This window comes from Gallus gallus, chromosome Z, assembly GCF_016699485.2.
Source record: "Gallus gallus isolate bGalGal1 chromosome Z, bGalGal1.mat.broiler.GRCg7b, whole genome shotgun sequence".
NCBI lineage: Eukaryota > Metazoa > Chordata > Aves > Galliformes > Phasianidae > Gallus > Gallus gallus.
This window is the reverse complement of record NC_052572.1, coordinates 79,898,953-79,911,371: the sequence shown is the minus strand read 5'-3', so window position 1 is coordinate 79,911,371 and position 12,419 is coordinate 79,898,953. Positions and strand designations below refer to the sequence as shown.

The window sequence follows — 12,419 nt, the reverse complement described above, 5'->3', positions numbered from 1 at the left end:
GTGAATCAGAGCGAGCTTCTAAAGTTGTGTTTCAGCAGGAACCAGGCAGTGCTAGGAACAAGCAAGTGTTGGCAAGAGCTCAGGGCAGCTCTTCCCTCACCCTGCACCATGCACGACTCACACCGCTCCCTCTTTTCTCCCTCCAGACCAAGTCCACCCAGCAGGGTGAAGGAATCCCCAGCATGCAGTTGGTGTTCCTGTTTCAGGCCCAGAAAACCATCCTCTGTGGCCAAACGCCAACTGCAGCGCGATGCCAGGGAGCCCTCGGAAACAGAGGTGGTGGTCCTGGCAGGTAAGGGTGCACATCCAGCTGTCAAAACGCTGCTTGTCCAGTGCCATCGGAATTCATGCTTGCAGTTAGGCTTGTTCCTCCTGCTAGCGTTCAAGCCCGTGCCTACCATCTTCGGTTCAGCCCTGTCTTTCTTTCCCAAATCTGGTGTCTTTGGTGAAGTCAAGATGTGGACCTGCCGGAGCACACCCCTCTCGTGCCTTTCCCCGAGTAGTTTTGGAAAGAGACAGGAGATGGGCACCACTGCAGTATGTCTCAGAATGATTCCTTCTGACACTTAGGATGGAAGGAAGAGTACCCTTGCGACTCCGTGTTGCCTCTGTATGAGCAGGCACACGTTTAAACTGTGTAACACTGCAACAGGGTGAAGGCTTTCTGCGAGGGCTTTGGAGTCCACACAAAAGAGAAAGACATCACAACAAAAGCGCAACAGTTCCTTTCGAGACAGTGCTCCTCCTGTTGCTATTGTCCTATTGGCTTTGTCCTGCTGCCACTGCAGAAGCAAATCTCAAGAACCACTCTCATCATTCAGCTTGTGCAAGTTTGCCACTAACTGTTTGCCTGTGTATCTACTCCTTCCTAGGTGAACCGAGCCCTCGTCCACGCAGAAGAGCCAGAGCGTATAGCGATGGTTCACTGTGTGCTTCCATCAGTGCAGAGCTGCTAGGAAGCACGAATCGCTGCAGCTCGGATGACAGCCTGCCATATAACACCAGTGATGGAATGAAGGTGTTGCATCCAAGTGGAAGCCCTCATCTCTCCCGGCTGTGCAGAAGACGCTGACCTGAGCCTGCCAGAAACAACAGTCACCGAGCTGGACTGTGACGGGGCACCATTGCAGTGCAGCCCAGCCCAAGCACAGCCCGAGTGCCCCGACAGCAGCAGCTCCATGCAGGAGCAGGTCAGCGTCAGCCAGGAGGAGCCGAGCCTGGTGGAGGGGGACGTAGAATCAGAGCTCCAGTCCCAGGCACCGGGCAGCAGCACGAGCTCTGAGCCCCTCTCTCCTTCACCAGAAAGGATGAGTCCCATTGTGTACACCGGACCTCTCACCAAAAAGGCCCTCCTGGCTGTGAATGAATAAAAGCACGCTGGTGCTGGATCAACGCCTTGACTGCCTTCTGAGTCTTCATTCCCAGGGATTGGGATGGATGCAAGCAACAGCAAGGCAGCTCATGTTGCAAGGCTATGGCTGTGGGCTGTGCGTGCAGCAGAGCTGCGGGTTTGTTCCCATTTTGTCTGGCTGTGGGATGCCTGCAGCGAGAGCTGTGCTCCCGTAGTGTATGGTAGCAAAGAATCTCCAGCATCCGGGATGCTGCTCATGATCATGCCCAGCTTGCTGGCTGTGGCTTTGTGATGCTTTTGAGTGAGGGCTTTTGGATGCTCCTTGGATGCCTCGGCTGGTCCCCGCCAGCTCTCTCCTCTCTCCCGCCGTGTCCATTCCTGGCTCCCAGCTACGAGCTGGCCCTGCAGAGCATCTGCAGCCCTGTCAGCATCAGCATCCAGCAGCGGCAGGAGGAGCTCCCCCTGACCAACGCCAGGCAGTACTGCTCGGTCTGCAGGTTAGCTGCCATTTACCTCTGGGTGGCTCTTGCAGAAGAAGACTCAAACAGCAGAGCGTTTTCCTCATCTGCAGCACGCAAATGCTACAAAAGCAGAAACAACCCAGGAAGCTGTGGGTTTGCGAGTCTGCATGGACATGCTACTGTCTGTGTTGATGGTGCTCTGCCATCCTTTATTTCCTTCTCCTTGCTTGTCCATATGCTGCTGAGGATTGGAAAGCTGCATGTCCCATAATTCCCCAGAACCCAACTTAGGTGACTGGTGTCCTGAACAGGTAAGGACCATGTACATATACAAATCTTTCCCATTGCACAGCGTGCAGTGCTGCCAGACTTTGTTATGGCTCTTTAGGGCACCTTGCCAAGGCTGTGTGTCATTTTCCTCTCACCTTTCCCTTTCTTTCCCCGAGGTTTTGCCTTGCTTTGCCCTTTTATTCCTGCTACCTTCCTCTGTGTTGCTCAGGTGTTGCCGTTCCTTTGTGAATATCAAATCCTGAAGCACTGCTGCTCCACATGAGAGCCGTCCTGTCAGGTTGCATTGCTTCACTTGTGAAGGCCCAGGGCCTTTTTCTGGGGCCCTCGAGCATAGAAGCGAATGGCAGCGGGAGGCCTGAGTGGCTGGGATGTAGCCTAAATTTTAATCTTGACTGCGATGGTGACCTAAAGGCCTGCAAGTGAAGAAGGATCCTGGGATGGAACAAAGTATCCTGACAGTTTTGAGACAGCTTGTAGTTGTGGCTGTAGCCACAAGTGTTTTGTTTCGTAGAGGGAGCTCATCTGGGTTGTAGGTCTTGTTCCTTGCGAAGACTTGTTCTGCAACAGGTGTTCCACTTGGGCTCCGTAGCACGTGCTGGCCATGCGGGTACAGCATGCAATGGAACAAACCCTGCAGGACCCTGGGGAGAGGCAAAGCAGGAGAGTGGCTGCCCCACGGTGGGGATGAAAGGCAGAGTGCCCTTTGAAGCAGGGGATGCCCTGCTGGCTCTGCCGATCGCATCCACTGCTGGCACGTTCCTTCTTCCTCCTTTCTGGCAGTTTGCTGTCGAGCAGATTGAGGTGGAAGTCAAAGACTCAAATCCAATGTTGCGAAGCCACTGCGGATGCCAAATCCCTGCACGGGAGACCTGGCCGTGTGCAGGAGTTACTGCAGGATGAGGAGCTGCTATTGGTCTTCAAGCAGGTAGGAGTTTGTTATCCACAGCATAATACTGTATGTATTTGTTGTTGTGTGTTGTTTTAAAATCAGTGCCAGTATGCAGTCTGATCCGATGTGTTTGAAAAGTGTGGTGTAAGGATTGTCAGCTGAGAACAGCAGCAGAACATGGGGCTGTTGCAGGGGGAAGGCGTGGGGAAGGAAGCGGGGAAAGGAAAGGGAAAGCCTGGAAAAGGAATGGGGAAGGCACGGGGTGAAGGAAGGGGGCAAGACACGGGAATGAAGGGGATAGGACAGAATACCTGTAGAGCAGCCTAAAAAGCAGTAACAAGCTCTGGGAGGACCGTAGAGTGCCAGATTCTGTGCTGGGTGTTTATCTGTGTGTGTACGTTGTCACTGTTTGTGCCTGGCTGCACTGCTCCAGCCCAGAGCCCGCTGCCTGCAGCTGCATCTTTGCTTCCTTCCCTCCTGCCCGGAGCCCCACGGGTGCTCCCACAACTCCCTTCCCACCCCCAAAATGCCAGAGAAGACACCTGGCAGTGGGATGGAGGAATCCCAGCAGCCCGTTTTCCTTCTGCCTGCAGCTCTCTCCTCCTCTGCCACACAGGGCTCCAGACTGTCCAATGGGAAAGACGTGGGGGAAAGGGAGTGCTGGCAGGAGCGACTGCTGCGGCTGACTGGGGAGGGTCTGCATCCCACGTGCCCTCCTGTGCTCTCTCTCCAGCTGCAGGAGGGCCAGAGAAGGGCAGATGAAAGCTGCAGCTGAGCCTGATGGACCTGCACAGCTCTCGGGCTGTCTTCCAGAGGTAGCTGTGATTTACATTAGGTAGCTGTGAAATACATGAAAGCACGAAGAAGACAGAGGCTGAGTGAACACCAATATGGCGCTCTGCTTTCTGCCAACGTGCTTTAATTTTGTTGTCGTTAAATGTACTGGGCAGTTACATTTTGGTACTGTGAATATTTAAAAACAGTGCAACAGATGCTGGCAAAAAGTAATTTTTTAAAACTTTTTATTATTATTATTATTATTTTCTTTTTGTAAAGCTCTTAGCACGGCTTTCCTGAGTTTGGAGGAGTTTCCCTCTGTTTTCTTCGTCTTCACCCCCACCGCCCCCCACTTCTCATTCCGTGTTCTTCCCCCGTCATCGCGACAGAGCACTGACCGCCAGCGATTGCGCCGCGGGCCGCATCGATCCCGTCGAAGGTTCTTTCCGCGGTCTCTGCCGCCACCTCGTGGCCAATGCGCGGAACTGCCGCTGTCCGCTGCTCAGTCCTGCAGGCGGCACAACGCGTGCGCGTAGGAATGCGGAAGTGGCTTCGTAACCGCTCTGTGCAGCTCATCCGCCGCTCTCTATTGTGATTAGTCCTCCAGGTCACAGCGAGCATGCGCCCGACGACTCCAAACCAGCAACTGTTGCTCCTAAGCGCTACGCGTGCGGGCGAGCTGCCGGTTCTCGGACCGCCGGCTCAGCGATCTCCTCCTTCTAAACCAGGCTGCCCCTCATCTGTTTTCACTAGATGTGAAGGACAGGTGGGGTCAGGCATCTGCAGCTACCGAGATAGCCATCCCCATCACCTCTCAGTGCTCACGGCAGCCAGAAGCAGCTGTACTGATAAGTTCAGACATCGTGCAGCTGAAACACAAACATCTGCCGTTCACTTGTGTGAACCTCTGTGTATGTATACTCTTTTGTACAGACTGCTGCTGGCCTGCTTGTGTTCAAAGAATTTCCACTGAAGTGGACTAAATATTTCTGTGGAATTGTATGCTTTTTTTTTTTTTTTTTTGGCCTTGATCACCTGAAAGAAATGGATGAAATGATGTGGGGAGTTCAAGTACAATCAAATGTGAAAGACTATCGAGAGTGGGAGACCTATTTGGAAAGTAACAAGAAGGGGAGGGAGAACACGTCTGGTAGTAATAGCTTGGTGATGTTAAGTTGGTATAAATTAAGTGGGACGCACTGATGTATGCTGTATTCCTACCCACATCGACTTGGGTAGAATCTGTTCAGTGTAACGTCGCTACACTTGCCATATTATGCTCTTTAGGAGCGTGCTGTGTAGAGGAATATGGGTAAAATGTCAGTGGTGGTACCTTCAGAACTACCACTACGTCAGTGACATTTGATGTTTTCCAAAGCATGAATCTTGTCCACACACAGTGCTTCTGTAAATGTTGGTATGGGTAAGTCTTGCAGTTCTTCTTTGCTCCGATGCAGGTGCTGCTATTAGCAAGGATTTTGTGCTTTGTTTTAAGCGGAAGATGTTCAGGAATGTGTTAACTGTTGACTTGTCGTGGTTTTAATTGTCTGAGTGTGTTCTTTTTTAGGATGGCATCATTGCAGGATGTGCCCCGTGCCCACCAGAGGGAGTATGAAAAACACGTGGAGAGCATTGACAGTTCAAAGATAACTGCCCAGGAATGAGAGAAGCCTTCAGATGCTGCTATGAATTACAGATTCTACAGGGGCATGAAAACATACATAGAGAACTTAGTAAACTGTTTCAATGAAAAAGTACGCGTGTTTTCCTTCCCTTCGCTGCCACCCATTTCTTTAAGATGATGAACCTGCATTCTCTCAAGGCAAAAATGAGATTTCTTATTTGGAAATGATGATGAGAGATGACCAGTTATGAGTCAATTCTATCAGAAACTTGAGTGTCACAGGAAACAAAGGAGGAACAGACCACCCCTCACAGTAACCTAAAATGATTAAGGTAGGATATGTACGCTGGCTTGAGCTGTGGGCTCACCTGGGTTGTGATGGAGAAAAACAGAATGTTATTGGAAGAAGTTTTCTTCAGGTGTAGTAACCAGGGTGTCCTAAAGCTGTATGAGAGGTGGGACTTGCGTGCAGTTTTGGGATCTCAAAATGTATTTGCTTTGCAACGTGTGACTAGTAATAAGGATCTTACATTAGGTTTGAGTTGGTATTTAGCTGGGTTGTGTGAGGATTTGTCTATGTTATCTGCTGTGTTGCTTTCCTTAACTGCAAACCTTAACTATTAAAAATAGAAAATAAAAATAAAAGATGGAAGGTTGGAAGATGCTGCACAAAGTTTGGCCTCGATGAGGGTACCCTCCAGAGAATGCACTGTCAAATCCAACTACTGTCAGTTGTGCTGCAGCCTGAGGTGTTTTTTATGTAACTGTACATAACTGTACGAGGTTTCGTTGAGATGTTTCCTGTGATGGCGAGGTGTTCAAAGGCAGATTGAAGCAAACTAATTGTACCAATAGTGTCCCGCTGAACACTTTTTGGTAGGGTCTTAGGTAGTCCTGTAATAGGCAATTGGCATTCAGTTTGTGGCTTTCAGTCTTAAACAGCCTGGAAAAACCTGCAGTGAGCAGGCTCTTGCTTTTCAGACTGTAATGCTCTTGTTCTCATCTCACCCTCATGCTTGAAAGCCTGTGAAAACTGTTCTTTCATTTGTTTTATTCAAACCTGATTGCTGTTTACCATATTTCAGCTGAAATACATAACTGAGCTCGAATCTGCTGTACGTGCACTTCTCCAGCAGCGAGCCGTGTCGGTACTGAAGCGAAGGCAAGATGAGCTGGAAACGGAATCTACTTATATGCAGCACCTGACAAGTTAGTATGAAGTTACCAGTTACTTTCTTACTGAAATCTCATTCTTTAAGTAGAAACACACAGTTAATTCTTGGATTATATTTTATTTTCATGTGTAATGTTTTCTCCCTCCCTGCTTGTCAGTGGGCATACTGTACTAGATGTCCTAGTTGAAATCCTTACCGAAGTAGGACGCGTAGTATCACTTCTCCGTGGTAGAATAGTGAATATAGCATGACCAAATGCTCGGTCAGTTTTGAATTACTGATCTCAGTGGCTGTCTATCAGTACTTGAAAAGAGAAACTGAGTCAGTTTTCCAGTAGATATTAGGTTGTTTGGGACGCAGGCACTGTAGAACAGGAGGACAAAGGAAGGATTGACTGATAACTGGCAGCAGCTTGAGAAGAGTGAGCTCGGGGATGTAGCCCTTTCTGGTTCTAACTGGTGTGCAGGTGGGGTGGGTGCAAAGCATGCAGACTCTGAGTGTGTGTGCACTCTGGGAAGCACAGCTGGAAGCGTCACCAAGAAGGGAGAGAGGAGGATCTGGGGACCCTCCCTGTGCTCACTCAGGTGCTCACCTCCCGGTTCAGGCTGTGACCTGGCAATCCCCCTGCACGAGGGAGCAGCCACAGCTGTCCTACAGTTCACTGATAATATTGACTGTGCTTTACTACTGGACACTGTGAATTTTTCATCAGGAGGTTTTATTTACTTTGGTTAGTTTCCAAATGAAGAGCAGAAGCAGAATCAGTGTTCTGCATTCACCTCTTTGTCTTGTTCCTGTCTTCTGGTAGCTGGGAATGGCAAACCAAGTAATGATGGACTTGGAGAGTGATGAAAAGATGAAGCTTCTGAAAATGTGTGAGCATCGAAGGTACGTATAATTACATCTAACTGTAGTAAGTGTGTATCTGCTTCCTGTTACTTACACAGGGATGAAGGTAAATCCTTGCAGTTACTAAGCGAGATGATACACACACGTGCAAAAATGCCTTTCCTTTCCAAAGCTCAAGGTACATGGAAACCATCTGTTTGTTAATGGGGGGTTTTCTTCCTGCTGATTGGAATCTGAATGTTAATAGGTACTATTAATTTAACATAAGTTGAAGTGAGGCTGTTCACGAAACTGAAAGTAGATTTTTCCCTGCTGTTGGAATAAATGATATTGTGATTATATATAGGAATACATTGTTGTGATTATTGCACAGATGACAAAAATAGGCAGGTGGTATTGTTGCTGGTGGGGTGGCAGTGGGTGCATCAGAACATCTAACCTACCCTCTGTTATCAGCGTAGGCCAGGTGCTACATTTTGAACGTCAGGGTCTGCTGCTGACCTTAAGTTACTGGGAGCTCTGAAACCGTTCCAGTTGCATTGGTGCCTTGACTCATCACTGTTTAGGCACAGGTAAGGACTTAAGAGTTTTATTGGTTGAAAAACGATGTAATAAATCTTTGCTTGAAGCAAACTGTTAACCTTTAACGTTAAGTAATGTCAATAATTACATACAAGAGGTATGCTATGCAAATGATAGGTATAAATATAATTTTCTTGTTGATTTTTGCATGCTCTTATGGTATGTGGTGCCAGGACTAACGTTTTTTAGCCCCAGTGAGACTTGGATGCAGTCACAGTTTCCATGCAAGTTGTTGCATAAGCTACATAGGAACTGAGATGACGGACTGTTGAGAGCGCAGTAGTTTCTTACAGACTACCTCTGGCAGGGATAGTATGGAGTACCATGTTAGATGTTTGGTGTTTCAGGTGGGGGGAGTTCCTAGTATGAATGTGGTGAAGTGAAGGTCGTTAGAGATGCTTTTAATGTCCTTTGGCAGCTCACAAAGTACCTTACTGTTACAGTCTGTGTCTCTAGGGTTGCATACTTACTTCTGCTTCCTCACTGTGTTTCCTTAGGCTATTGCTCTCACCGGGTGTTCTTAGTATATCACTGAGCTTTCTTTTACGTATGTACATGGTGAATAACTCACCTGAGTTCATTACAGAATGCAGGACTTGCAGGCGGCAGCTGAGAGAGCGTTCACAAACAGCTGGTCACCACGAAGGCATGCCGAGTGATGAAGAACTGGCTCTGACAGAGGTGACTGAATTCCAGAAGAGCAAAGGTTGGTCAGGATATGAGAGCAAAATTCCTCCCGTATTGAGAAGGATTTTCAAGGGAGAGTGAAGAAATACTCCTTTTGAATGGTATATCGTTTATTTTCTACAGCATAGAATTAGATGCATTTAAACAATTCTGACCAATGCCTTAGGAAGAATAGGTAAGACTGTAGGCTTCTTTAGTTTAATCAGTTTTTTGTCCAAAGTTGGAATGTATTTCAAATTGAGATTTGAACTGCCTTAGTGAGCAGGTCACGAGGAGCTGGGAGAGGCACGATGCGTATTTGCTGAATAACAGAAGGAGGATTTTCCTGTCTGAGCTTTTAAGAGACATACAAAATATGAAATGTAATGGGTATTTAAATCTGTGCAGTTGTTCAAAACCGCAGAAGTCTTTTTGTGGTCTTCTGTATCTCTTTTTTTTCCTGAAAAAGGCTTTGCCAGAGTGCTGGTTTTAAAACCCATTTCAGTGTAAGAGGTGTGAAAGATGAAGCACAAATGCTGTTATCATAAAGATATTTCTTCTGTTCTGTAGATGCATGAACTGTTCAGCTTATGCCTCAATAAATTCTGTGATTGTTTCTTCTCATTCCTATTGAATATTATCCATAGATAACGTTTTAGAGGAGAGTAAGAAAATCTTTGAAGATGTCCATGCAGATGTTTGTGACATCAGAAAAATCCTGTTGAAATTCCAGGAGCGGAAAGAGAAGTTTCCCGACCTCTTACTGCGATGCTTACATCGGTTTTTGCCTGCCTAAGCTTTTAAATCCATTAGTCAGAGTTCAAATTAATAAATTGGAGTCCCCTTGAGGTAGGTGCATCACCAGACTTTATTTTTGTGAAAAATTGTGTGTGTGTGTTCGTGTGTTCTGATATCCTCTGGGCTTCTGGGTAGGCGGTGCTCCGCTGACGTTTCTGGTCTGTACTGTCTTTGCAAACTTGTCTACTCTGATGTACTCACCTTTGTTAACTGGCAAGACCTGTGGCTATTTCTGGCATCTCAAAGTATGACAGGACGGGGGCATGCTGCTTGCAGGGAAGACTTCTGTACAGGAGCTTTGCCGTGGGTTATAGAGGCATTCCAGAGCTTGAGATAAGTGTTGTTAACTAGAAGGAGGACATCTTTTCCTCTTGTCAGGTTGCTTGCATATGAATCACTTGCATCTTTATTAATGTGGAGCTGTTTGCTGACATTTTGACAACCCTACCCTCTGAAATCTAGCTTTACATTCAGTTTTAGCTTGCTGCTTTGGTCCATTCCGTGATTAGAATCCATGTAAAACTGTTAAATGAGAATCTTTTGGTATCATTAGATATATTTCTGCATGGAGCTTTTTCTCTCAATCCTGACAGCTGAACAACTAACGGGAATGATCTTTCAGCAGAATTCTACAGACCTGAAAGAGATGCCCTGGTTCAGAGCTGTAGAAGGATTCAGCGATGCCAAAAAGCCGTCTGAATCAAAAAGAGATGATGATCCTGATGAAGAAGTTTTGCCTAGAGTGATTGAAAAAACTATCCTGCCAAAAATTACAGGTATATTAAGGTTGTCTTGAGGACATTCACTGCAGCTAGGTAATGCAAACCTTAAATAAGTGGTAATGTAAAATTATGTTGATAGTTACAATTACTTGTTAAGGTTACTGCAAATGAAAGGTTTAGCTTTTTGAATGTTTGCTTCCTTGAAACTAGAGCAGATAGCCACTTGGATATCATGAATGAAATAATTCCTATTTTTCAGCATTTGCCAAGAATGTGTGGGATCCTTTATCGACTTCACAGACTGAGAACCTTACACAGCTTTGCGATAACGTGTTTGAAAAACAAGTCCTGTCCAGAAGGGAATGCAGCCAGGCAAAACAGGTAAAGGCTGTTGTGGTAATGGGGAAGGAAGTTCTTGATGCAGTGTATGCATTCACTGTAAATATTCACTGTAACATACACTTAGCCCAGTTCTGGTTTTATTCTCATGCAAATCTGGGAGTTTATCCAGCATAAAGTAGGTGAAACTAAGTTGATGTTTAGGCCCTTAGTATGAAAAGAAATAATAACAAACGTTTATGCAGTCGCCACACTTGACTTCAGGAAGAAGCTTTAGATAAGGATTCTGTTTGTATAGTAGCTGTGGTGTTTTGTTGTGTTTTTTTTGATAGAACTTCATAGCTGGAAAATACATTAATCTCGTTATCCAAGAGGATTTTATCAAAAAAAAAAAAAAAAGAAAGAAAGATGGTTAAAGCTGAGACTTGCTCACAGGTCTTTAATGCAGTCGTGATCTTAGTGTCTATTATATACAGTGGCACCTGCATTCAGCTGAATTAGCATTTTGCTTTTCCACATGAACAAAATAACTGCCTAAAATTGTTGTAAGTGGAAGGTGAGATCCTTTTCTTGTGAGGATGTGTTAATATTTTTCCTTTTTTCTTTTTTTGACAGGATTTGATTAACACGGTTGTCCTGAGGATGAAGCAGTCTGTAGAGGAGGATGTCTTTATCCCTCTGTATCCGAAAAGGTAAGCTGTCTCTGGGAATTTATTTTTTTACTTTTTAAAATTGTTATTTTTAGTCATAGAATCATAGAACTGCTCAGGCTGGGAAAGACCTTAAAGACCACCAAGTCTACCTGCAACCTAACCTCTTTTTTTAGCCTTTGTTCTATTTTTCTGTACCTTTTCCCCAGAAGCGTGGGTGAAATATATTGTAGACATCCATGAGCAAATGGAACAAATGTGCCTTCTACTGTTTCATTGTAGGAATAGTTACCAAACATTGATGTTTATGAACTCATTTCCTGACAAGAGTAACTACGCAGTCAACTTAATGCTTTTTGCTCCTGTAACTAAGAGCTTTCATAAATGGAAAGCTCTAGTTTATGGGGCACAGCCCAGAGTCTGGTTTTGTGATCTTAACTTGGAGTATCTGAGGGCTTGTGTTATTTGTGGTGGTCTGCTCCCCCTTCTACTCCTGACTCCTCCTTTCTTTCCTGAAATAGTTGATATTGCTGATGCTTACTTGCTGGACGCTCTTAGAGAGGGGATAACTGGTAAGAGTCTGGTAGATGTGGGGTTAAGACACAGCTGGGAGAAGAGTGTTGCTAAGCCTGATGCAGCATGTTTGTCTGGTTACAAGCAGTGCTGTTCTGCTGAGAATCCATTAAACACATACTCGAGTGTTTCCAACTGCTAATTCCATTGGGTATTGCAAGGAGTTTCAGTTAACAGCTGTTTCCTTAGACCTTTATTCTGGTTGTCACTGCTGAAAGAATCCCATAGTTGTAATTCATCGGTGTTTAAGAGATGAATTGTCTGTTTGTCTTACTTTCAGGTCAAACAAAATCCTTATTTCCTCTTCCTCTTTTTCTGACCAGCACTGTGGAAGACAAATCATCGCCATGTTCAAAATTCCAAGGCAGACGGTTTTGGTCAGCTGTTGAGGTAAAGAAAAAGCACCGATCTTGTCTGTGAAAATCATTTTAGTTAAAAGTAGACTGTCGTCTTTGAGGAAATGTATCTTCAGTCGAAATCTGATTCCTGAGAGCTTAATGCATTTTAATAGGAAGGTTAGCTGTTTTCGTCAGTGAGCTATTTATGCTTACCCACCTCTGATACGTAGTCAAGAGACTTTAATTTCATCATCTGTTCCTGCTAACCTTCCATGAGATCAGTCATTGGCACTCTGTGGATAGGTCTGTTTCCTCAGTATGTGCATACAGTGCC

At 45.8% G+C, this 12,419-nt stretch overlaps 1 long non-coding RNA gene and 1 pseudogene across 1 annotated transcript; one reads left to right on the top strand and one right to left on the bottom strand.

The window, feature by feature from the left end:
- Nucleotides 1-12,419, bottom strand: part of LOC112530760 — an 851,315-nt pseudogene that overhangs the window by 432,335 nt on the left and 406,561 nt on the right.
- On the top strand, nt 5,359-7,406 carry LOC121108402. The gene is made up of 3 exons (XR_005842896.1): nt 5,359-5,725; nt 6,479-6,602; nt 7,377-7,406. It is a non-coding gene; the product is annotated as an uncharacterized LOC121108402 (long non-coding RNA).